General features: G+C 37.4%; 1 long non-coding RNA gene across 2 annotated transcripts; it reads left to right on the forward strand.

Moving 5' to 3' along the window:
* Positions 1-24685: 24685 nt before the first annotated feature.
* LOC142548141 (uncharacterized) lies at positions 24686-26286 on the forward strand. Of its 2 annotated transcripts, XR_012820916.1 has the most exons (4): positions 24686-24807; positions 25672-25716; positions 25837-26021; positions 26070-26286. It is a non-coding gene; the product is annotated as an uncharacterized LOC142548141 (long non-coding RNA). The 2 variants fall into 2 exon arrangements; XR_012820915.1 differs by having other exon boundaries at positions 25837-26244.
* The last annotated feature ends 1362 nt before the right edge of the window (positions 26287-27648 follow it).

Below are 27648 nucleotides of genomic sequence, written 5' to 3' on the forward strand. Positions count from 1 at the left end.
ATTTACATGGGTAATATTTCTTACTGGAAAAGATCAAACCAGTAGTCTCCTGATCAAGCTTCTGAAAAAGATTCAAAATGAAAAATCTATTTCCATCATTAAAATCAGAAGTGATCGGGGTACTGAGTTTACTAACAAGATTCTTGAGATGTACTTAGATGAACATGGTATTCATCATGAATATTCAGCTGCCAGAACGCCTCAACAAAATGGAGTGGCTGAAAGGAGAAACAGAACTCTTAAGGAAGCTGCTAGAACAATGCTAGCAGATGCAGACATCTCTCAGCGCTTCTGGGCAGAAGCAATCAACACAGCATGCTACACACAAAATAGAACCATTATCAACAAAAGGTACAATCAGACTCCATATGAAATATGGAAATGGAGTAAGCCTAACGTATCTTATTTTCATGTATTTGGTTGCAGATGCTTTGTTCACAACAACTGTAAAAATTATTTATCTACATTTGATTCAAAATCAGAAGCTGGACTATTTCTTGGTTATTCAACAGTAAGCAAAGCTTTTAGAATTTTCAACAATAGAACTCTTAATGTTGAACAATCTATTCATGTTGTATTTGATGAGGATAGCAGTGCTCATCTCTAACGTATCAAATCTAAGTAACAGGTTAGACATGATTCATCTGAAACTGGATAGTGAAGATGATGCAGAACCTAGAGTTAAAGATGCTCAAAATCCAGAACCAGACATTCCTCTGGTAGAACCATTTGTTCAGACACAAGATTTATCAGAACCAGAAGTTAACATTCCAGAACCTGCTACTGCTCCAGCTGAGCCTATTTCGAATATATCAAACCAAGAAGAAATCTCTTTAAATCCTTTTGTTTGGAGGAAATCACATCCTCCATCCCTGGTTATTGGTAATCATGCAGCTCCGTTAAGAACTAGAAGGCAAATGATTAATGAATATATTCATGCTGCCTTTATCTCCCAGGATGAACCAAAGAAAATTGAAGAAGATCTTCTGGATCCCAGTTGGATAGAAGCTATGCAAGAAGAGCTGAATCGATTTAAGAGAAATGAAATGTGGTTTCTTGTACCCAGACAATCTCATCAAGCCGTTATTGGAACTCGGTGGGTATTCAGAAACAAACTAAATGAAGAAGGCACTGTGGTCAGAAATAAAGCAAGATTTGTAGCTCAAGGTTTTAGACAAGAAGAAGAAATAGACTATGATGAAACCTTTGCACCAGTAGCAAGGCTTGAAGCCATCAGAATATTTTTGGCATTTGCTGCTTTAAAAATATCAAGGTTTATCAAATGGACGTGAAAAGCGCATTCTTAAATGGTCTACTGCAAGAAGAGGTCTACGTTGAACTACTTCCAGGTTTTATCGATCATTTCTCACATCATCATGTATTAAAATTACACAAAGCCCTGTACGGTTTAAAACAGGCACCTAGAGCATGGTATGACACACTCTCACAATTCCTTGCCAATCATGATTTTACAATTGGTACCGTAGATAAGACTCTATTTACCCTAGTTAAGAATAAGCATATTTTGTTAGTACAGATTTATGTTGATGACATAATTTTTGGGTCAACTAACCCCAAATTATGTGTAAAGTTTGCTAAGTTAATGCAGGATCAGTTTGAAATGAGCATGATGGGAGAATTAATATTCTTCCTAGGACTGCAGATCAAGCAACTTGATACTGGAATTTTCATAAATCAAGCTAAGTACACCAAGGAGCTACTGAAAAAGTTTGGCATGGAAGCATGCTCTGCTGCTTCCACTCCAATGAGCTCATCTACTAAACTTGATAAGGATGATAGTGGAACTCCAGTAGATGTAACTCAATATCATGGTTATTGGTTCTCTGTTATATCTTACTGCCAATAGACCTGATATTATGTTTTTTGTTTGCATTTGTGCAAGATTTCAATCAACCCTAAGCAGTCACATTACATTGCTGCTAAACGTATTATGAAGTACTTAAAGGGAACTCAAAATGTCGGCTTATGGTATCCCAATGATTCATCTTTTAATCTTATTGGATATTCAGATGCTGATTATGCAGGTTGCAAGCTAGACAGGAAAAGCACAAGTGGTTTTTGTCAATTCTTTGGTGATAGGCTGATCTTTTGGTTCAGTAAAAAGCAGACTTCCATAGCTACGTCTACTGCAGAAGCAGAATACCTCGCTGCTGGAAGCTGCTGTTCTCAAATACTATGGATACAACAACAGCTTAAAGACTATGGAGTTCATGTTTCTGAATCACCTATCTTCTGTGACAATACAAGTGCCATTGCAATTACGCAAAATCCAGTACTTCATTCCAGAAGAAAGCACATCGACATTAGACATCATTTTATTAGAGATCATGTGCAGAAGAAGAACATTCGTCTGGAATACGTTTATACTGATTTACAAGCAGCAGACATCTTTACAAAACCTCTGCCTAAGAATAAGTTTTCTTATTTCCGTAATAAACTCGGCTTAATTGATTTAACTTGATTATTTAGGTAAAATAAATTATATGTTATTCGAATAACATTGATTTATTTGCAGAAGAGTAAAGAGACAACATGTCACAACTATTGTTATTTTATTTAGAATGTAATCGAAACCAGGTTACACTATCTAATTCATTTCCTACAGAGTCTTGCCACTCAGAAATCCAGTTATTCAACTCTTGACTCCTAATCCTTTTAAAGGATTCTGCACTGGAAATCTTTTCTAGCTGATGCCATTCCTTCCAGATCATCAAATGAAGCAGAACTCTATCAGTAGCAAGCTCAGAAACACGATCAACTTCAAACTCCCATTTGTACTTCCTTGTTGTTGCTCTTTGGGCAGTAGTAGAAGTCAAACCATTTTGATACACATTCTGAAGATCCTGCACCTTGAACCATGAAGACATGACATTTATCCAGATATATTCTTCAATGGTTTTCTTCAAAGCTTCCAGATGAGGAAGTGTCTCTGGTGTTACCAAGACATGAGTACTGCTACAGGCATCCGAATTGCTTGAGTCCGACATATCGAATTGTTGTTTCCATAACATTTGTTGTTATCTTATTTATAGACATGATGCATTTAATGTTGAAGAAGTTGAAGAGTCTCAAGTCAACCGAACTGTTCTACTGATTTACACAGACTGAGTTTTTCTTATCCATTATTTACTTTTTCAGTCAATAAAAGCAGTAGATAAACAAAGATATAATAAAATAATATTTTTCATTCATAAAACCAGAAGCATTACATAATGTTTATCTACTACATTTGTTGATATCAGCAGCTTGAAGTACTTCAGTGTAAAGTATTTCAACAGGAACCTATCTAAGGACTGCTGGGAACCCCTCTCCTTGAATGATTGTGGTTGTGGAAGAGGTGATTCCACAGCCTAGTCCTAATAATTTTGAACAATCTTACTGATTGTTCATATTATAAACTGAGGATTTTCTTCAAAGTCTTCATATCTTGAAAAAGGATGTCTTCAAACATCTTCTTACGAGACGCTGGAAGTTGCTTCTGGAAATCCTCTGCTGATTCAAACTCTAGAGAAGACTCTGAGAGATTACTTGTTTTACCCATTTGTTTTGATAAAAGTAAAGTATATGACTTAGTTTGTGAACTTGCAAGCACTTATATAGAGTTTTGGAAAGCTAAAGAGACGGCTATCTGACTACACGAATACCAAGAATCATCCGTCACTTCCCAGATTTCATATCTTCACGTTTATTAGTTGCATTAATTTAGGGGGAACAGTATCGTCTTCAGACTGTCACTTTCGTACTTTGTCAGAAGAAGAAAGGATGTTTGTCTTTTCGATAAAACAATGTGTCTACTGGTTTTATATTAAAGTGCTGGAAATATTTCAGCACCTTATGACTTCCAGTAGATATTAACATAAAACGACAAACCCTCTTCTGGTTAATTTCAGTAACCAATTGGACAGCCCTCTCTTTTTGTATTACCTTTCAAATTTTGAAATCATTAGTTTTTCTCTAACATCCTCTGTTTAACTTTTCAAATACTCAACCGCAAACAGATTGACACGTGTCCTTATGTTTCACTGATGGCTGTACACTTTTTGAATATTAACCGCCCTTTTTATTTTTTTTACTTTTTACGTTTCCAGAACCTTGCCTACTAGCTACTGATTTCTCTTGCTCTTCTCTCTTACAGATCTTATCTCAAATTTGCCTTGTTTACAGAAATGGCCGGAGCTTATACTTTGAATGCTTATCAAGTTAACTTTGCTTCCGTCCTAACTATCAAGGATGAACGACTTGTCAAAATTTTTCAATCTATTGAGAAATCCGGACTCAGAAAATTTTTGGAAGCACATGCCGTTATATACAAAACTGCTGTTTTGGATTTCTATGCCAAGGCAACCATACAAGAAGGAAAAAATCACATATTCTCAAGGGAACGCATCTATCTCCATCGATAGTGTCCAACTGGGATCAACATTCTTCCTGCCTTGTTCTGGTCTTTCTGAATTTTCTAGCATTTCTAAGGAGGAAATGTCTACTGCTCTACTTGGTTTCTCAGATTCTGGAGAGGAACTATCTCCATCCTGTTTTAAGAAGCTTTTGAAGATGGAATTTCAAGTGCTCGCTGACATTGTAGAAAAAGCACTGCTGATGAAAGCCGGAATGTTTGATCGGCTGACCAAAAAAATGTTCAGGTGATGATTGCCATCACTTCTGAGTACAAAGTGGATTGGAGTTCTTTCTTGTTTCGAGTAATGAAGGATATGGTGCTACGGCAAAGTTTTGGTTTTACTGTTCAGTTCAGCACAATGCTCAAGGATGCTGGTTTTGCTTTGACTATTGATTCAGGACGCCTCATTCGTCACAATGGCTGATGCTGACAACGTGCTTGCGCTAAGGCCAAAGTCAACTGTAGCTGAATTTATTTCCATGAAAAATGAGGTTGGAGATGCACAAACTGAGGCTCAAGAACCTCAGAAGAAGTTAAAGAGAAAGAGAGTGGTTATCTCCACGGATTCTGATAAAATAGTCTCTGAGGAGTCTGGTGCTCCTACTCGAGAGAAAGCCCGCACTCTCCTTCGCATCAAGAAAACAGCAGCAATTGTTGATCTAGACGCTATCCCATTGCGACAAGTATTTCCAGAAGCCGTGTCTTCTGTACCAGAAGTCACCTCTGTCTCTAAACCAACTGCTGTCCTTGCCGCCACCACTTCTTCTGTTCTTATTCTCAGACCCTCATCTGGATTGGTCATTCGTGAATCTACTGCAGGGTCTTCTGCTTTTTGACCAGTATTGACTGCCTTATCTTCAGGTAAAGGCAAAGGTAAACTTGTTGAAGAACCACCGGTTCATGCCGTCAAATCATTTGTTTCAACTGGCGTTGAGCTTCATCTCGAAGATATTGAGAATTCTGCAAATGAAGAAATGACCTTCTTTGATGACTGGCACAAGGTTCGAGTATATCATCCTCTTACCTTCTTCAGGACAAAAGGTGCCTTCGGAAAAATGGTCAGAAATGAGGAAAAAGTGTTTGCACTAGCTAAAACTGAAAATGTGATCGAAGCGATGAAACGACGAGGTTTCATTCATGAGCAGCTTAAGCGACAAAAACTGGAATCAGTTTTAAAGACTCTAACTGAATGTGATCCATATGATGCCAAGATTGATACGTTTAACTTCGATCCATATTCTCTCTGAACACTTGAGATTGATGAATGAGCAACTTCTTGCTCAAGAACAAGCGTTTGGGGAGCCCGTTCAATATACAGTAGGCTTTGTTCTAGACTTTGCTTAGAATAAGCCAGTTGAGGAAAGAACCATGGCTTCTCCAAAAGCTAAAGTTTCTAGTACTCCTGCCTCTCCCAAATTGCCTACTCACTCTTCTTCTCTCATCTCTGTCCACGAACTGGCTTCAGTGGATGAAGTCGTTCAATCCATTGTTGTTGATATCTCTGCTGCACCAGAAGCAGCCCTGGCTGATGACATGGTCCAATCGGTAACTTCTCCAGCAGCCCAACAATTAGCAGAATCAGATGCTGCCAAATCTCTGTCACTGCCAAATTTGGAAATCTTCTCTACTGAACATCGAAGAGAAATGGTAGCTATCTTGACTGATCAAAATACAGTTGCTGAACAGTCGGAGGCCATCGAAGCCATGCAACCAGAAGAAAGCCAATTTCCAGGATCCTCTGCTGCTGCTGATAGATCCTCTACTGAACAGATTCCTGCTATCTCTAATGGTCCATCAGATCCCACTACCTCTACTGCCTTAGTTGTTCTTTCTACTGAGTCACCTACTCGCACTGCTCACATTGTGCATCTAGCTGAAATATCTACGCGCATGCTTGCTAAAAGTCCATCCTCCGATGAAGAACATTTTGATCTTGAATTTGAGATTGATTCGCTTAAACGGAACATTGAAAGAATCTCAGAAATCATCAAAAAGATGTCTTTTGAACATGCTGGTGAAGTCAACACTACCAAATTCTTCCAAGATCGCATAACGAGTAATGTCATTAAAATGGCAGAATCGTTAGCTAAGCTTGAGGTTGAATCTGAACTCTTCGGGAAGAATGTTTTGACCAGTCACGCCAACATAGTTCTTGGACAATCCGATGTTCTATGAATAGTTGCAGATCATGAGTCATCTCTTCGATCAATTTCGACTAAAATGGAGGCTACTGATTTGAAATTGGAATCCATTGACACCAAGATTGAGTCCCAATCTCAGTCTACTCAGATTGTGAATGATCGTATTTCGAATCAAGTCTCATTTTTGGAAATGATGAATGATAGCATTATTAGTCTGTCAGGTCGTATGGATGAAGTGCTAACTCACCTTGATGCCAAAAAGGGGGAAGCAGTGAGCAGAACAGAAGTAAGAAGAGAGTAAGGTAGATCGGGAAGACATCATCTAGTAGAATCATCCCTCAGAAGCCAGGAACCTCAGGATGACGATGATGCACTTGTCAGAGACATTGAAACTGATGATTAATTTTTTCTTTTAATTATGATTTACTGTTTACTTACCCTTCAGCTTATAATTGTTATCTTTTGTGATTTACCAGTTTTCTTCTTCTTACTCACTTCTAGTTTTTGGCATCACCGCAAAGGGGAAATTGATAGACTTAATTTACTTGTGGTGATGATAGTCAAAACCAGTAGATCTCGTTTAGTGAAACCAGAAGACTATAAAAAGAGAAGTTCTCTTGTTGCCTTAACTATCAGTTTAGAAAACAGAAGCGGAACTTGACTCACTGCTAGTAACAGAACCTATCTTTGATATATTAAATGTTACCGTTACTTTACCAAGTACGAGTATTAAATGCTTCATTAATGCTGAACAAAGTCATTTAATACGCATTACCTATTTTAGTATGTAACAAAACTGATTGTTCTGAAGCCTTTTTGAAGTAACTATTTTTGGCAATAAAGCTGTTTCTATCAGAAATCAAAGAAGCTGTTTTGATTATAGACGTTGAATTAAAGTTATCTATATATATGGATCTAACCCATTTGATGAACAACGCTGATTCTTTATCAAGAAACATACTATCTATCTGTGGGGACCCGGGCTCTAACTCAATTTTTTTCGGGATTAATCGGATCTTTATTCAAAAATTTGGGTCAAAATTTTGCTATTTAATTCAAATGTATATAAACAAGCACAAGATAGTTCCTTATTTTATTTCAATAAACATAATTACATGTCTTGTTCTAATACATTCACATAAACCAGTGCTTAATACAAACTACAACCACAAGTAGTACAAGTCTAGTAAGAAACAACTAGTAATCTTCGGCGCCCGAAGTCACCACGCTATCTCGAACTCATCTCTGTCGTGACCCAGATCCTGCCCCACCTGTTGTTATGCACACATACAGACATAACAACAGCCGGAAACTCCGGTGAGAACAAATCCCAGTATAAAACATGTATGCATGCTAATACATAATCATAATTCATGCATGAAAGCAATAACAATGGGTTCCATAGTCTATGAAACCAATCTATATGAGCATGCAATTCAAATCAAATCATGTCTTGACTCGACTCGACTCTACTCTAGGGATCCCGGTGTGAATAAGACGTCACTGTCTGTTACCTACCCTCCCAATCGGGGTAACTGTACGTCTTATTCCTAGACTTCGGCCCTGTCTGTATCGAATGTCTACAATCGGAGTGAATCTGATCCGAAGCGTCGATACCACCGAACGTCTAGTTTGGCAAGTCTGCCAATGACTCTCCTATCTCAAAGGCTTGAATATAAATCTATAAACAAGACATCATCATATCAAGAGATTTGAATATAAATCTATAAACAAATCAAGTTCATATCAAAAGATAAACAACAATTCTAGTATGTGATTTGGTAGGGAAACTCAAATTGAATCTCATTTGAGTTGTTTCTTCCCCAAACAAAACATGAATTATACCTTTCGTCGTACAATGTCTGTCGATGTCAAAGTCTCGATGACGAATCTGTCACTATCAAATCTGAAATGGAAATGTTGATACATATTCTATCAATTTCTAATCTCAATCAACACATATCCAATTCAATACTTGACCTCGGTACCATTTGACGGCATAACAACGTAATTTCTCAATACCGGTCAATCCAACTCCCACATATATAAATAATTCATAGGTCTCAACTCATAATCATCATCATATATACATCATACTCTCAAATTCTGCATATTCGCAATCAAGATATGCTAAAATTCATAACAAATGCGCATACGGTACTATTTCTTCGATCCGGTTGCGAATATACGACATCTATAATCTCAAGAATCTCTAATAGTAACCATATCATAATTTCTCCAACACATAAAATCTAAATCATGTTGGAATTGAACAATATTTACCTCTTCTTGTAGCCTTGGTTGAGAAAATCACAAATCTGAACTCTAATTAAAATTCTGATGAAGATATCTTATACAATCAATTTCCAAAAGAAATAGAGCATGAAGGAATTCTTGAAGTCTCTCTCTCTCGTTCCGTCTGCTGAAAATGAGGAAGAAATGAATGACAAATCATATATATATCTTGCATGTTGAGGGGCAAGTGTCATATTTTTCAAGTAACACGCATGACCGCGGGTGCGGTAGTTCAGGAACCGCGGGTGCGCTCAAGCTTCGGCGGTCCATCCCCTTTCCAAAATCGACGACCGCGGGTGTGCTACATATAAAACCGCGGGTGCAGTGACATCAACGCGGGTGCGGTTACGTTTGAACCGCGGGTGCGGTGTCATTTCTGTAAATACTTTCCAACTCTCTGTCCATCAACCGCGGGTGCACTCTTTCTTGGACCGCGGGTGCGGTGACCCTACTGTAAAAATGGCTAACTTTCTGTCCATGCACCGCGGGTGCGGTGCTTTTCTAGGCGCGGGTGCGGTCCCTTTCTTCGAGCAACACTTCATCTTTTCATTTTATCCACATACAATCTAGGGCATTACATTTCTCCCCCTCTTAGATATTAGTTCGTCCTCGAACGTGAAATCAATTAATCAAAGTATGTACAAACAGCAGTAAAATCAAAAGCTGAATAAATGCTCACATCACGAGAATAACTCGGGATATTTCTGTCTTATATCTGCTTCTGTCTCCCAAGTCGCTTTCTCGGTGCCATGACGACTCCACTGGACTTTCACTAGTGGAATAGTCTTCGTTCTGAGCTGTTTCTCTTTTCGATCAAGAATCTGTATCGGTTGTTCAACATAACTCAACGTCTGATCCAGCTCAGCTTCGTCAGGCCGAATGACATGAGAATAATCTGGCATGTTTCTTCGCAACATTGGTACATGAATAACGTCATGTATCCCGGATAGAGAAGGAGGAAGAGCCAGTTGATATGCTTGATCGCCAATCTTTTCAAGAATCTCGTATGGACCGATGTATCTAGGAGACAATTTCCCACGCTTTCCAAATCTGACAATGCCTCTGAAGGGAGAAATCTTCAAGAATACTCTGTCTTCTTTTTCAAATACAAGAGGTCTACGTCTGATATTGGCATATTTGGCTTGCCTATCCTGTGTCGTCTTCATTCGCTTCTGAATGATCTTCACCTTCTCAGTCATTTCCCGAATCATATCAGGTCCAAGTTCTGGTGCCTCAGAGATATCATCCCAATATAGAGGAGATCTGCATTTCTTGCCATACAACGCCTCAAACGGTGCCATCTCTATGCTCGTTTGATAGCTGTTGTTGTACGAGAATTCACACAACGGTAGTGAATCTTGCCAACTAGTGCCGAAATTTAGCACTACAGCTCTCAACATGTCCTCTAAAGTCTGGATAGTCCGCTCTGACTGTCCATCTGTCTGGGGATGATAAGCAGTGCTCAGGTGCAATGTCGTACCTAAAGCCTGCTGCAGACTGTGCCAAAAGTGAGAAGTGAATCGTGGATCACGATCTGATACGATAGACTTCGGCACACCATGTAATCTAACTACCTCTGTGACATACAATTCTGCCATCTGATCGTGTTGATATGTCATTCTGTATGGAATAAAACACGCTGATTTGGTCAATCTGTCAATAATGACCCAAATCGCATCACAGCCCCGGGATGATCGAGGTAATTTTGTCACGAAATCCATGAAAATGTGATCCCATTTCCATTCAGGAATAGACAAACTCTGAAGTAAACCTCCGGGCTTCTTTCTTTCGGCCTTCACCTGTTGGCAATTTAAGCACTTAGACACATATTCGGCAATATCTGATTTCATCTGTTTCCACCAGAACTGTGTCTTCAAGTCGTTGTACATCTTTCTGCCACCAGGGTGAATGCTGAACCGACTACAGTGCGCTGCTGACAATATTTGTTGTTTCAACTCTGAAGCATCTGGCACTACAATACGGTTATTCACATAAAGGACAAAATCATGTACCTGATATTCAGACTGATGTCCTGATCTGACCATCTGAATTGACTGCTGTATATTCTGATCTGTTCTTTGGGCTTCTTTGATTTTCATCATCAAATCTGGCTCAACTTGAATCGTGGCAAGTCTTAATGGTCTACTATCTGTGTCAAACGCTAAACCAGACAAACAACAATCTTCAACTAAATTCGAAACACCTATCGTCGATAAGGATAGGGCACAAACCTTTCGACTCAAGGCATCTGCTGCTGCATTTGACTTCCCTGGATAGTACTTGATCTCGCAATCAAAATCTTTCAGTAGATCAAGCCATCTACGCTGTCTCATGTTCAATTCTGATTGAGAAAACAGATACTTCAGGCTTTTATGGTCAGAGTAGATCTCAAATTTCTCGCCATAAAGATAATGACGCCAGATCTTCAGGGCAAATACGATAGCCGCCAATTCAAGATCATGAATGGGGTATCGAATCTCGTGTGGCTTCAGCTGTCTAGAGGCATATGCGATCATATGACCTCGCTGCATAAGAACACATCCCAGCCCTCTGTGAGATGCATCACAATATACAACGAAATCGCCAGTACCTGAAGGAATCATCAAGACAGGTGCACTGGTCAGCCTCTTCTTTAACTCTAGGAAGCTAGACTTGCAATCCTCCGACCACACAAATGGTGTATTCTTTTGTGTTAACTGGGTAATCGGCTTCGCAATACTGGAGAAATCTTTGATGAATCGTCAATAGTACCCTGCTAGACCCATGAAACTGCGTATCTCACGCACCGAAGTCGGTCTAGGCCAACCGATCACAGCTTCTACTTTACTCGGATCCACAGAAATACCATCTTCAGATATGATATGACCCAAAAAGACAACCTATCTCAGCCAAAACTCACATTTTGACAGTTTAACATACAATCTTTCATTTCTCAATGTTTGCAACACCATTCTCAAATGATTGGCATGCTCATCCAAATTCTTTGAATACACCAAAATATCATCAATAAAAACAATCACAAACTCATCTAAATATCTCTGAAAGACACGGTTCATCAACCCCATGAACACCGCTGGAGCATTCGTTAAACCGAAAGGCATGACAATAAATTCGTAATGTCCATACCTGGTTCGGAATGCTGTCTTTGGTATATCAATATCTCGTACTCGCAGCTGGTGATATCCAGATCTCAGATCGATCTTGGAATAGATAGATGATCCCTACAACTGATCAAATAAGTCGTCGATACGAGGCAAAGGATATTTGTTCTTTATCGTTGCCTTGTTCAGCTGCCTGTAATCTATACACAATCTCATAGAACCGTCTTTCTTTCGCACAAATAGCACTGGTGCACCCCAAGGAGATACACTGGGTCTGATATATCCCTTGCCTAGAAGATCTTCTAGTTGTGGTTTCAATTCCTTCAACTCTATAGGCGCCATCCTATACGGAGCTCGAGATATAGGAGCGGTACCTGGAATAAGATCAATACTAAAATCTACCTCTCGAGCTGGAGGTAACCCTGGAATCTCGTCAGGAAATACATCTGCAAACTCCCGTACTACTGGCAAATCTGCCAATGTCGGGCTCGATTTCAGTAAATCTACTGAATAAATAAGGAACCCTTCTGCTCCTTGCTGCAACAATCTACTCATAGCCAGAGCAGATACTAAGGGAATCCGAGATCTGGAACCCTTACCATAGAATTTCCACTCCTCTGTCATTTCAGGTCTGAATCTGACAATCTTGTGAAAACAGTCTACGGTGGCTCTGTACTTAGTCAACATGTCAATCCCGACAATACAATCAAAATCAGATAAACCAAGTACAACACATTCTAAATCGATCTCATGCATTTCAAACTGCAGTAAGCAATGTCTAACTGAAGTCACAGATATCAGACCACTTCCCAACGGAGAAGAAATAGGCACTACAGTAGACAATGACTCTACAGGCAATGCATGTGTCAATGCAAAACGTTCTGATATGAATGTATGTGATGCACCTGTATCTATCAATACATATGCAGGATAACCGCAAAGAAAACAATTACCTGCAATCACATCGTCGGGTGCACCTTGGGCTTGCTCTTCCGTCAATGCAAACACCTGAGCTTGTTGTCTGGGAGGTTGGATCACTGTCTGGCCACCTCTGGCTCTAGGTTGAGACTGTGTAGGCGTGGGCTGGAAGGAATGGACAGATGAAGCTTGCCTCTCAGGCTGAGTCACTGATGCTGATGAACCTGCACTCTGAAATCTCTGTGCACCTCTCTGGGGACAGACCCTGGCGAAATGTCCCTGTTGCTTACATATGTTACATCTGCCCATCACTCTCTGACACTGCTCTGTGGCATGTCGGCCTCCACAAGTAGTATAATATACACCTGTCACATCTGTACTCTGGCGAGGACCTCTCTGTCTTGACCCACTGGAGCTCGATGAACTGCTCCCTGCTCTCTTGAACTGCTTACCCTTAGCTTTCAAAGAATCTTTCTTCACACTACTACTGATTCCACTATCAAATCGAGGAGGAGGTGGTGGAAACTGTGTGGCGAACGGTGGCGGTCTCTGACCCTAAACACTATAGGAAGCTCCTCGCTGCCTAATCAAGCCAGCCTCTGCTCCCTTCGCTCGATTCAGCGCCTCAGAAAAAGTGTTGGGTCGCCCCGTGTTCACTAGGGTAAAGATATCCGGATTCAAACCATTTATGAACTGATCGGCAACTGCCTCATCATTCCCTGCTACGTGAGGTGCAAATCGAAGCAAGGATGAGAATTTGGCAACATACTCCTCTATGTTCCACTGGCCCTGTCTCAAGTTTGCGAATTCTGCCCCTTTATCTTTTCGGTAAGACACTGGAAAGAAACGTTGATAAAATTCATCTTTAAAGACTTTCCAAGTAATATCAATACCTCGATGTTCTAAGGCTCGTTTCGCCGTTAGCCACCAACTCTTGGCCACTTCTTGCAATTGATGCCCAACCAGCTTCACTCTACGTTCATCTGTATAGGCAAGTGATTCAAATAACATCTCTATATCATCCAACCAGCTTTCGCAATCCGCTGCATTCTCAGTGCCTTTCAAAGTCGGAGGTCGGAATGACTGAAACCGTTTCAACAGAGTCTCCATCGGGGTAGCGGTTACGTCCATCTGGGTACCTGACGTACTCCCCTGTTCTGGCACTTGTCTTACAGCTGGTTGCGGTATCCTTCTAGGCGTCATATCTGATTATCAAACAGATTAGGATACAATCTATACAATCTGTCTCAGCCCTCCTCTGATCATATACCTCTGATCCAGAATCTGTTCTCATTCAGTCTTTACAAGTATATGCTGTAAATCAACTCAGATACAATACAACATATAATAAGGAAAGCATTAAGTCATGCTAGCACATCAAAAGCAAGGAAGAAGACTCGATCTGCCCCGCTCATTCTATTCTATCTCAGTCTACAGAACCTAATGCTCTAATACCACCTGTTGTGGGGACCCGGGCTCTAACTCAATTTTTTTCGGGATTAATCTGATCTTTATTCAAAAATGTTGGTCAAAATTTTGCTATTTAATTCAAATGTATATAAACAAGCACAAGGTAGTTCCTTATTTTATTTCAATAAACATAATTACATGTCTTGTTCTAATACATTCATATAAACCAGTGCTTAATACAAACTACAACCACAAGTAGTACAAGTCTAGTAAGAAACAACTAGTAATCTTCGGCGCCCGAAGTCACCACGCTATCTCGAACTCATCTCTGTCGTGACCCAGATCCTGCCCCACCTGTTGTTATGCACACATACAAACATAACAACAGCCGGAAACTCCGGTGAGAACAAATCCCAGTATAAAACATGTATGCAAGCTAATACATAATCATAATTCATGCATAAAAACAATAACAATGGGTTCCATAGTCTATAAAACCAATCTATATGAGCATGCAATTCAAATCAAATCATGTCTTGACTCGACTCGACTCTACTCTCGGGATCCCGGTGTGAATAAGACGTCACTGTCTGTTACCTACCCTCCAATCGGGGTAAGTGTACGTCTTATTCCTAGACTTCGGCCCTGTCTGTATCGAATGTCTACAATCGGAGTGAATCTGATCCGAAGCTTCGATACCACCGAACGTCTAGTTTTGCAAGTCTGCCAATGACTCTCCTATCTCAAAGGCTTGAATATAAATCTATAAACAAGACATCATCATATCAAGAGATTTGAATATAAATCTATAAACAAATCAAGTTCATATCAAAAGATAAACAACAATTCTAGTATGTGATTTGGTAGGGAAACTCAAATTGAATCTCATTTGAGTTGTGTCTTCCCCAAACAAAACGTGAATTATACCTTTCGTCGTACAATGTCTGTCGATGTCAAAGTCTCGATGACGAATCTGTCACTATCAAATCTGAAATGGAAATGTTGATACATATTCTATCAATTTCTAATCTCAATCAACACATATCCAATTCAATACTTGACCTCGGTACCATTTGACGGCATAACAACGTAATTTCTCAATACCGGTCAATCCAACTCCCACATATATCAATAATTCATAGGTCTCAACTCATAATCATCATCATATATACATCATACTCTCAAAATCTGCATATTCGCAATCAAGATATGCTAAAATTCATAACAAATGCATACGGTACTATTTCTTCGATCCGGTTGCGAATATACGACATCTATAATCTCAAGAATCTCTAATAGTAACCATATCATAATTTCTCCAACACATAAAATCTAAATCATGTTGGAATTGAACAATATTTACCTCTTCTTGTAGCCTTGGTTGAGAAAATCACAAATCTGAACTCTAATTAAAATTCTGATGAAGATATCTTATACAATCAATTTCCAAAAGAAATAGAGCATGAAGGAATTCTTGAAGTCTCTCTCTCTCGTTCCATCTGCTGAAAATGAGGAAGAAATGAATGACAAATCATATATATATCTTGCATGTTGAGAGGCAAGTGTCATATTTTTCATGTAACACGCATGACCGCGGGTGCGGTAGTTCAGGAACCGCGGGTGCGCTCAAGCTTCGGCGGTCCATCCCCTTTCCAAAATCGACGACCGCGGGTGTGCTACATATAAAACCGCGGGTGCGGTGACATCAACGCGGGTGCGGTTACGTTTGAACCGCGGGTGCGGTGTCATTTCTGTAAATACTTTCCAACTCTCTGTCCATCAACCGCGGGTGCACTCTTTCTTGGACCGCGGGTGCGGTGACCCTACTGTAAAAATGGCTAACTTTCTGTCCATGCACCGCGGGTGCGGTGCTTCTCTAGGCGCGGGTGCGGTCCCTTTCTTCGAGCAACACTTCATCTTTTCATTTTATCCACATACAATCTAGGGCATTACACTATCCAACGTTACTTTGAGCAACCGCAAACCAATCGTTATTTTCAAGCTCAAATTGTAGAAAAGCAGTGCACGTTTAATATCTTACATCTGATCTTTGGAGATCACTTTGTACTGCTGTTTCTTCACCTCTTCTAGTAAAACGCCTTACGATATTCCTTTGAAGAAGAGATTGTAAACTGGAAAAGAGTCTTTTCCAGAACCTTGTCGTATTGAATCATATTGTGTTGAGTTACTAAGAGTTTCAGTAGGCAAAGGATAAGTCCTGCGGAAGTGGGTGTGTACGAGTGTTGTACTCTAAAATCCAAAGTCTTTTAGTTATACCTTCTGGAAACAGAAGAAGGGAAGACGTAGAAGATTTTATCTTCGAACTTCCAGAAACAACTAATGTTATACTGCCTACTGTTATTATTGTTTTTCACCCTACTCCATCGGATTGTTTCCGCACTTATTATTGTGATCTGCTGGACATAATCTTGAACAAGAGCAGCTACAATCTCTAACAGGATTCTAGCACCCTTTGCAAAATCTATCGATATAGGAAAGAGTTTATTCACATCCCCCCAAACTCTACATCGATCTCCAACAAAGACATCCCATGTTTAAAAGAAGATATATAAATCAACAATATTCTTTGAATTAATATGGTGAATATTCTGAGATTCATTTACCATCCTGGGTAGATATCATTTGGCTTTGCCAAATCTCGTGTCTCTCTATGATAGTTAGAGAATATCTATAATAGTGGCGTACAGAGTCCCGGTATATGTCCCAATATTCAAAATATGTCATCTCATAAATTGAATAAAGGTTTATAAGATTCATATTTTCAGTGTTCGTAGGATATTATCATCAGTTCTTGTCTCAAGTTCAATATTAAATGCTAGAGGTTAGAATTTCTTCTTGTTTATATTTCTGCATATTGTTCTTTACATGTTATGTTTATGTATTAATAGATCGAATTAGTTTAGTATTATGTTAATATTTCTAACAATTTCGACTATTGTAACGTATCAAACAATAGATACCAATAACTAGATGAATTTATTCAACGTTATATATTAACTCGGAATAATAAGTCATTGTTTGAAAAATTATGCATAGAAAAATGCCTTAATAAAAAGGCAATAGCCATGCTCTAAAACATTTATTATACTTAATTAATGATGACTAAAATAATTATGACTTTTACTGTAAATTATAAAGAGGTGGCTCTTGTAAGTATATGTAGCACTTTGATCTATAAGTTCATGACGTAGTTCTCACACACGTACACCTATTAACTAGCAATTATATATTTTTTGCTCATACGACTATTGACCATTTTTATAATGTTTTGTTACGTTCCGGACTCAGGCAGATGAAAGCGTGACCGCACTGGGTCTTTACAACAATTATTGTGTTCCATCATCGTTCTAAGAAAATATTTAACTCAAGTTGTTACTGGAGTCTATTACAAACCATATATTATAAACACTTTTAATTTTCATTTTCAATCAATGTAAGATAAGAGTGTAACATATTTAGTTTATTATTCTTTATGATAACTAAATGTCTAATGTCTTTGCTCAAAATAAAAGGTCAAATGTCAACTAACACCAAACATTTTGTAATGCACAAATATTATTTGTTCTATTTATTATCCGCATAATAAATAAAAACACTGTACCAGCATGCCTCTTTGCAGTATTAGCCTAAATTTTTTTATTCAAATTATTATTCTGAATTTTTAAATTTCTACCCGAATTTTTTTCAATTCATAGTTTTAATCTATTAATTTATATTTTTTCAATTTTGTTTCTTTTCACATGTTTCATCTAACCTGTCAGCAATTCCCTGCCACATGATCATTTTTCTTTGCCGTGTCATATTTTTTGTATCAAGTCAATACTATGGTACAAAGTGAATGAAATTGAAATAAATACGCATTTAATAGACTAAAATCGTGAATTAACCAACATCATAGCAATAAATAAAAAATTGTACAAATTACATGATTAAAGATATAATTTCCCTCATTATCTCTTATCTAGTGTAAGTATATATATATGTGTGTGTGTAAATATATAATCAAGAGATATATAATATGCATATTTAAATTTTACTTTTTTTAAAGATATTTTTGTCAAATTAAAAGATAATTTTATAAATTTCAAAAATTATATATTCTGTTATACGTATTTATCATGTATCATGATGCATCGTTCACAGACAAAATATTTATTAATGTGGAATAGAAATTTCAAAAAATTCAAATTTATGTGCAATTTTTTAAAAGTATCAAATTATTTACTCAAAGTCGCACATTTCCACCACCTCTATTATGCATAAAATAATACAATTAGCAATCTAGGTTGTCTTGGATACCCAATTGTGATATTCTACAAATCACATTTCATTCTCTCCTAGCTATTGTTTGGTTTATTATCGTAGGTTTTGATTTTTTGTGATTTTGAGATAAAAATCTACAACTCTAAAATTATATCGAATATTTAATTGTAATTATTTAATTTTCCATAATATTGACAAATGATATATATAAATTTCGAGTTTGGATTTTTACTCTAAAATCTCTTGATGCAAATTTGGGGAAAATAATCAATTGATTGAATTTTTTTAGAATTATTGGGTTGCAATTATTATTGAGCTTATATTGCCATTTTCCGATTTAGAATAACCAAAAATTGAACAATTATGATATTTGGAAAATAATTATTCGCTATAAATTTTTGGGATGTTTAGATTTTTAGTTAGGTAATTAATTAGGGAATGACGAAAATAAAAACAATTAAGATATTTTAAACAAAAATAACAAAGATTAATTATAGTCTAGAGTTGAGAAAAATATCGGCTTCGACTGAAATAGTGATCGAACTGAATTAGTTTGAAAAATCATTTCGTGTTTATTAGAAATTTTGATTTCAGTTTTAAAATTATCGGTTTCTACCGAAATAGCGATCGAACTGAATTAGTTTGAAAAATCGATTCGTGCTTATTAGAAATTTTGATTTCAGTTTTAAAAATATCTGTTAGTTCGGTTTAGTTTTTGTTTAAATATAAAACTTAATTAACTAACAAACTAAACTTTTATAAAAAAGAATATTATTAAAATTTTTGATAAAGTTTATTCAGATATAAATATTACAAATTTCTAATAAAATTTTATTGAACAATAGAACTAGACTTGAAAATATTTTTTTAATAAATAAATTTAAATTTATTTAATTCAGTTTTTATGTTACATTTTTTTATTAAAACTTTATATTTTTTAAAAAATTGTATAAGTTTGGCTATTTCGGTTTCCGGCCAAAATAATGGATTTTCTTGATTTAGTTCATTATGTTTAGTAGTATAGTTCGGTGTATTCGGTTAAGCTTGTCGATAATTTGATTTTATTAATGACGGTTCGAATTTAGTCGAATGCTCACCCTAATTATTACTAACACAGGGCAGAGCCAGCCACATATATTTTTTAATCTTAGCTCCGCCCCCACATATATATATATATACGTGTGTGTATTATATTTTAAAAGATATCCAAATAAGAGTCATGGCAAAGTTTAAGATGCTTATAGTGTTTATCCTTTACTCTGTCACTCACGCGATTGTGGCATCGAGCCAAGGCCCTCAACCGGTAGATGCATGGTTTCAAAATCTAAATATCAACAAGTCAGCATCGACACAGACTATCATTCAGGTATACGTTCAAGACGTTTTAGGTGGTCCGGGACAAACGGTTTATGAAATAGCGAGGTCTAACATCACTTCAACTTCACCAACATCGTTCGGACAATTATTTATGTCCGATGACTTGCTAACTGAAGGACCTGACCCAAGTTCCAAACCACTCGGCCGCTCGCAGGGGTTGGTTGGATTTTCCGACCTGAATGAATATTCATTATACTTAAGTGTCAATTTTTTCTTCCAAGGAGGTCCGTATAATGGTAGTACGATCTCTGTAATGGGGAGGAATCCCATACTGAATGCTGCTAGAGAGTTATCTATTGTTGGCGGTACCGGAGTTTTTCGGTTGGCCAGTGGTATTGCTGTAGCTAGCACTTATATGAATTACAACGCAACTGGCTATGGTATCCTCAAATATGTTTTATATGTCATTTATTTTTGAGCATGCATGTCAATGACTGTAATCTCGTTGTTGGATACTTGTCCTTTCTGTTTTTCCCCGAAACCGTTTGATACTTGTTTTGATGTATGATGCATGTAAGAAATAAAGTTTATAAAATAAAGTCTCGATATATTTAATCGTAGCGTAATTATTATGTAGTATTTGGTATATATATAGGTGGAGATCACGGAGGGTGAGTCTTTAGTTCAATCAAGATCTCTTGAACGAACGAGAGATTCGAGAAAAGATGGGATAGGAAGACGTATTTCCGCAATGAACGAGATACGGGCGAGAAAAGATGGGATAGGAAGACGTATTTCCGCAACAAACGAGATACGGGCAATTCTGGAACAACGATCTTGAATTTCTTGCAATGGCCAACATTGTCACACATATTTCACAATCCTCGTATCATTAAAATCTTAATTATCTTTCAAATCTATCAATATTTCAATTTAGCAACTTTCCAACACCTTATTTAAACTCAAAAGATTTAACAAACAATAGAAATGTAGAATTTAATTATATATCCTTCAGAAGCTAAACCGAAATCAACATAGCTTATTTGAAACTTTCAGACAATTAGCATTATATTTTATGTGCAATTTGTTAAGGGTGCATGTTCTTAAAATTTGAAAATATAAGGAGTTAATAGATATTTTTTTCACGGATTAGTTAAGCAATCTCGGAATTTCACAAAGCTTCTGGGTATTAAAACCAACATTATTCCCCAATTTTTGTAAAAAAAATTTATTATTATTCTTCTAATTTAAACCAGACATTTTATTTAACAATTTGGTTGTAATAGGAGTCTACCATAACTTATTAAAAGAAAGGACTTTTTAATCTCAGACAATTCATACTGTCAAACTCCTAATTAATTCCTTCAAATTCTTTGAAATGGTAAGGGAAGTTAGGTCGTGAATTCTTTAAACAAATGAGATAAACGCTTGCGCATATCCTCTTCTAATTCCGATACAGGCTCTCCAGCTACGTTATTGAACAATTCACAGACATTAACATATGGAATGGTCCTCCGTCCTTCAAATATGAAATCGAAACTTCGTCATATTTCGAGTTCTCTTGAACCACTTTGTTTCTCTCAAATACATGACTTGGGTCTTATACTTATCTTCTTAAATGTGAACGTTGACCATAAGCGCGATGGTTTACTTCATGGACGAGGTCTCTGGTTCAAGTCCATGATGGCCCAACTGCATCAGGAAAAGAACAAAAATAGAAGAAGCATCTAACTACTTCATGTATGATCCATTTGGCTCAAGGATATAACTTAGTTGGTAGAGCTCCGCTCTTGCAATTGGGTTGTTGCGATTACGGGTTGGAGGTCTAATTGTTCAGGTAGAAATGATAGTATTTTGTACTTGGACCGATGGCTTACTTTTTCCAAGTAACAGGGAAAATGACCGAAACCTGCTCCTGAAAGATTCTACCGAGAGGGTTGAGTCGATGCTACCCACAAGGGTACTGCCCCAACCCATACATCATCCGACACGTGGTATTGCTTTACAGCTATTGGACTTATGGGTACGTAGGAGTAATTTTTTTCCTTGAATTGTAATAAAAATTAACTGTAACGTACCGTACTTTTTAACTACTTGAAATTTGCGGAAAAATAAAAATTTTCTTACATAAGAAATAAACTCTCAAATTTCGATTTAAAATAAACTGTTCATCCAAAACTAGTTGCAATAAAAGGATCGTGAATAGAGTTTGCTAAAAACACGTTTAAACCTCGTAACCCAAAACATGAAATCAGAGTAATAAAATTCGTCTGGCTTAAAATCTTAAAACATGGGTGGTCCTCGGGTTTAGCCTCCCACTCAGTCCAAGCCAGCTCACTGGTCCGCACCCCTCGTTTCATCAAAATCATCCTCACCTGCATCGATCAAGTCTAGTGAGTCTAAAGAGTCAACATGTATAAACTGGATATAACAAGTACTACATAATAAAACCACATGCAATCTTTAAAATAGAGCGTATGTACTTGAAACTTCAACATGCGTGTAAAAGCTTGAACTTACATAAATAACATAGACGTGCCATAAAGTGAAACTTTTCTGAAACATGCTTGCAACATACATACTTGAACATACATGAATTTCATCATTTTGCGTAGAGATATGTTTCAAAGCAAGTGACCCACACATAAAACGCCTGATCAGACTAAACCACAGTACTAGGCTGACAGGGAAGATCTACTGCCACATACATGAGATCCCCGTTCATGCTTTAACGGGTGGATTGGTCCCTGGTCATGCTTTACCGCTTTCCAATCCTGATCTAAACCCGGTCATGCTTTACCGGGGTGGATTGGTCCCTGGTCATGATTTACCGCTTTCCAATCCCATACATAATTTGGTCACAAGATATTAGCATACCTCAAAAACTTAAAAATATTTTTTTTTGCACGTCGAACATACTTACTTACTTAGCGTTGAGGGATTCGTTGGATCTCGCTTGGCGCCACTGCTGCACATACTATCATGATTACGTGCACATAATACTCATAACTTAGAGGTAGGTAATCGCGCTCACCACCGAAGTACATAAATAGCTTATGACATTCTAGATCACACGGGACTTGACCTCGTTAAATCATCGTACTAACCCATGACATCGAAACCCGAAAAATCTCTAAAGTTATGTGTGAACATTTCCCAACATTAAAAGACATGAACTCACTATTGAACTTGAAAAAAAAAAAAACCAAACATTCTTACAGATGGGGCCGCGCTCGGGCGGTAACATATTACCTCTCGAGCGCCAGGTCTTCTGGAAGCGTACCCTCGGACAGAAAGAGTGGCGCTCGGGCGATAAAATATTACCGCTCCGGCGCCGAGTCTTCTGGACTCCGCGACTTAGAAGCTTATTCTCTTCAAATTCGATTAAATGGACAGTGAACAACGCCTCGAGACCCACCGTAGGACACTATAGCACTGAATCAAACCTATACAATTGCCCCAAAACAACTACGCATCACAAGCAACGCAACAAATCCGTGAACACGACAATTGACCTCAAAAGCACTCCTCCGACTTCTAATTCCACCCAGTGCCTAATGACACGAAACAAAACACCAACAATCAACCCAACATCATTCTCGACATACCCAAACGTAGAAGCGCTCACCCATCGATCCCCAACGAAGCCTGCAATAATAAAACTTCAAGAACACATCAAGAACATATTTTCAGAAAATCGCAGTTTAAGAAGTCCCACGAAAACAATCATAACTCACTCATTTGTTATCCAAATATTTCGAATTTACTGTCAAATCGAAGGTATCAAAAAGTTCTACGTTTTATATGTTGAAAGTTTTTCCAAAAGGTCGACCAAAAAGTCGCAGTATTTAAAATGACAGCAAACTTTGAGTTTTGAGATCCAAAAACGTTTCAAAATCGATCCAACCATTTTTGCTCAAACTTTTGCATAACATTCACATGTTTTCATACAATAAACATCAAAATTAATAATATGACAAGATCGATGCAAAAACGAAAGAATATACATTTCTTATGATGATTTGAAATACCGAAACGACGATACCGAAGCGGGAACGACGCGAGGATTGATCCGGAACGAACGTGGAACGATTTTCTTGCAACAAAACTCACGAAAACTTGCTGGAAGACGAAGGGAGAGGGGCGGCTGCTCTTTGTTTTAAAACCCTAGGTTTTCTCTTCAAAAAATTGAAATGAAATGGAAGAAAATATGTGTGTGCAAATTGTATATGTGGTGTGTGTAAAAACATGTAAGTGTGTGTAAGTGTGTGTAATGTGTGTGTGTGTGATTAATTAAGGGTAATTAGATTGCTTAATGATAAATAAAAATGTTAGTTTAAAAGTTAATCCCCTCTACTCTTTCAAAATCCCCTAATTAACAAAATAAAATGCACAATGACTAAACTTTAAAAGTTTTAAAATCTTAAAATCACATAATAAATAAATTAGGCTTTAAAATGCTAAAAACTAAATAAATCTTTTAAAATGTCCCAATCCTAACTTAAGATAAAATATCACATTTAAAAATTGCCAAAATCGTCACCGGTCTCTTTTCCTCGATCCCGCATCGAATAATCGCCTGAAACATGAAACTCAAGAAAATATTTAATATGCATCACATAAACATAATTAATTTAAAATATTGCAATTTCAATAGATCATACATCGCTATAAATCATTTTAAACTTGAATAAATAATTTAACAATTAAATAAATGCATGGGTTTTACGTGTACTGATTTTTGGGCTCTACATTAACCCCCCACAAACCATGGTTCGGTCACAGTTGAGAAGAGTGGTAAATATTATTATCTCACCCACAATTTCATCTTCCAGAGGAAAGCGGCGAAGCTTGATCTGGAGGCTGGAATGTTCGAAAGCTACATCCGCAGCTGAAGATCATCGGAACGTTGAACTGAAATGTTGTTCATTGTTAAAATGAACTTCATATACCGCTATCTGCTTTTGTTAATATATTATTGCATATTTGAGATCTGGTGTTTATCTAGAAGGGCCATCGTCACTATTGTCTCAAATACCTTTCATTGTATTGTGTTTTTTTCACAAAAATGTTAGCAAGCCTTCATTTGCTTGGCCTAATTGAAGGCAAGTTCCCCCCACCAGAATAGATTAGACTCCAGGATACTAGAGTCTCAAATGTTACTGGGAGTTGATATCATGAGGCGACTGACTGAGAAGAGATCGCCTATTGTGGCTAAATCGAGGAAATCTGGATGCGGCTCTATAGAAGACGTAGGTTTGGCAGGGATATGCTGATTGGTTTGCTACGCAGGTGTATCCTATGGTGCTGGGTTGAGCTTGGACATGGATGTTGCAGAGGAGGAGGCAGAAGAAGAGTGTGGCTATTACATGGATTGATTTGGGTTTTATTGTTTTCTGATTCGAGGGTTGTTTTCTGAAGTTTTGTTAGCCATTTATACATTATATTTTCTGGTAAAATAATCAAATGACTACCAAAGTCAGTCATGGCATGTACGTATGAAGCTGTGTTTACTATGAAGTTAACACCTGAAGCAGCAATATCCAGTTTAGGGAAATTGTCAACCCAAATAGAAAAATGATGAGAAACTCGTACCACAATCATCCTTAACAATATAATAGAAAATGAATAACATTAGAGGGTGACCATAAATTTCTAAATTACCTGAGATGAAAAATTTGCCAATCTAGAAGCCTGCCAACCTCGTCGATCTTGTTGTGTACAATTAACTAATTTCTTACTGTGCTTCTTCATGGTTTTGTTGTGCTATCTTCAATGTATGGTTGAGTCGAAATTATTATATCTCCTCACGACAAAGCTATCTGCCGCGATGGTAAATTTTTTAATTACGTGTTCTATATTCATTTACCATTTTTAATTAGAACTTATGTTATTGTTTTTTGTATATCATGCTTAGTTATTGAATTTTTTGTAAAATTTTATTTTGATATAGGAAAAAACATATGTTGTTTTTAATGGGAGAAAACAAGGTTTTTATGAGCGCTGGGAAGAGGCTCAAGTACAAGTTAATGGCTTTAGAGGTGCTTGCTAGAAGGGATATCGCAATAAAGAAGAGGCATTGAGAGCATTTGATGAATACATGAAGAAACCTTTCGTTGCTGCTGGTTCGAGTTCAACGTCCGCTCCAATTTCGAGTGTAACGTTCGCTCCAAGTTCTAGTTCAAGGTCCGTGCCAAGTTCGAGTTCAACGTCCGTTCCAAGTTCGAGTTTGAAAAAAAACAAAACGAGGAAATAGCTAAATTGGTTGATGCTCAAGTAGAGTTAGCACGTGAGCATCAGAGAAATGCATTAAGAATGGAGGAGCTATCCGAAGAGTTGAAAGTCTTGCTGGAATCTCTACAATTTCATGATGACTAGAGTTCTTCTTGGTATTGCTATGGTGTCCTCTTTAATATTGTAATATGTAAGATATAATTAAGTTAGCAGTAGCTTAAAATTCTCTAATATTGTCAAGAATTTGTGTAAGATATATTTAAGTTAATGCTTTTTTACTTTTGTTTAAGATATATTTTATGAATGCTTAATTTTTGTCGCTTAGAAGAGCTACAAGTTGATTGATTCTCATATTGAAGACACTCACAACTTTTTTTGAAAATTCAATTTCATCATTCACCTGTTACAAATCCAAAGTAGTTATGAAGTTGGTAATTCTTTGGTTACGTACAGGTATGTTAAGCTATTTCAGCTTTGTATATAAAAATCTTAGAAAATAGAACATCATCCCTATACAATATGTAATATATATACAGTTGTTGAATCAAGAATAGGATTCCCTAAAACATACATACAATAAGAAAGTGGAAGATTAGCCATCCAAGGAAGCAACTTTTCATGGGCTAAGTCTAGATTCACATTTGGTAGTCGAGCCGGCAACGATGCTAAGTATTTCCTCACCGGTCCATCTATTGGGGTCAGAGGATATCTATCACCCCACAGCACCAAAATGGGTGAGCTAATATTTGGCACCAACTGCTCTGGATTCGGGCCTGGTGGTCCTGTCACGATTGAAATGAAGGCATCCAGAGCTCATTCGTCCTCCGCTGGCCCTCCGCTGGTTTCCAATTAATCTGACATTTTTTAAGAAACGAACACATACATATAAAAAAAGAAGGTTTACAGGGAATCATCCATCTTTTCCACCTTACAACCCACCCAGTTAATTTTGGGTTATCTGATGTTTTTCTAAGTTCATATGTATGGTTAGAAATCTAAACATCTTCAAGAAGTCTTTGTAAAATTTTACAAAGTTCGAAATTTGTTTTTCTAAAAGTACATATGTATGGCCCACATGCTTCATATTTTCCATAAAACAAACTGCATTAGATACAGATATTCCAGCATTCACCATAGCTTCGAGAGTGGATTTTTTTGCATGTGATAAATTGAGTGCCGATCTTAACAGGTGAGGTTGATCAGGTGCAAACATCTCATGATTATGCTCCTCCAAAAGTCTACTCATTCGCCATTCACCCCCTTTTTCCCTTGTAATTTTCAATTTGGCCTTACATTTAGTTCTAGTGATCAACTTTTGATAAATTGGAATCTTTTTACTAGAACATTTTTCATCTTTTGAACCTTTACATGAGCAATTAAATTCCTTTGATTGAAGTTCATTAGTTTTGGGAAAACAACGTTGATCACCCTTTCTCACACTAAATCCCTTGACATGCGCGTATTGACAATACAACAAATATGCCTCTTCAACACTATTCACAATTGAAACCACTGCTAGTTTGCTCTTCAA

Source organism: Primulina tabacum, chromosome 6 (assembly GCF_025594145.1).
Source record: "Primulina tabacum isolate GXHZ01 chromosome 6, ASM2559414v2, whole genome shotgun sequence".
Taxonomy (NCBI): domain Eukaryota; kingdom Viridiplantae; phylum Streptophyta; class Magnoliopsida; order Lamiales; family Gesneriaceae; genus Primulina; species Primulina tabacum.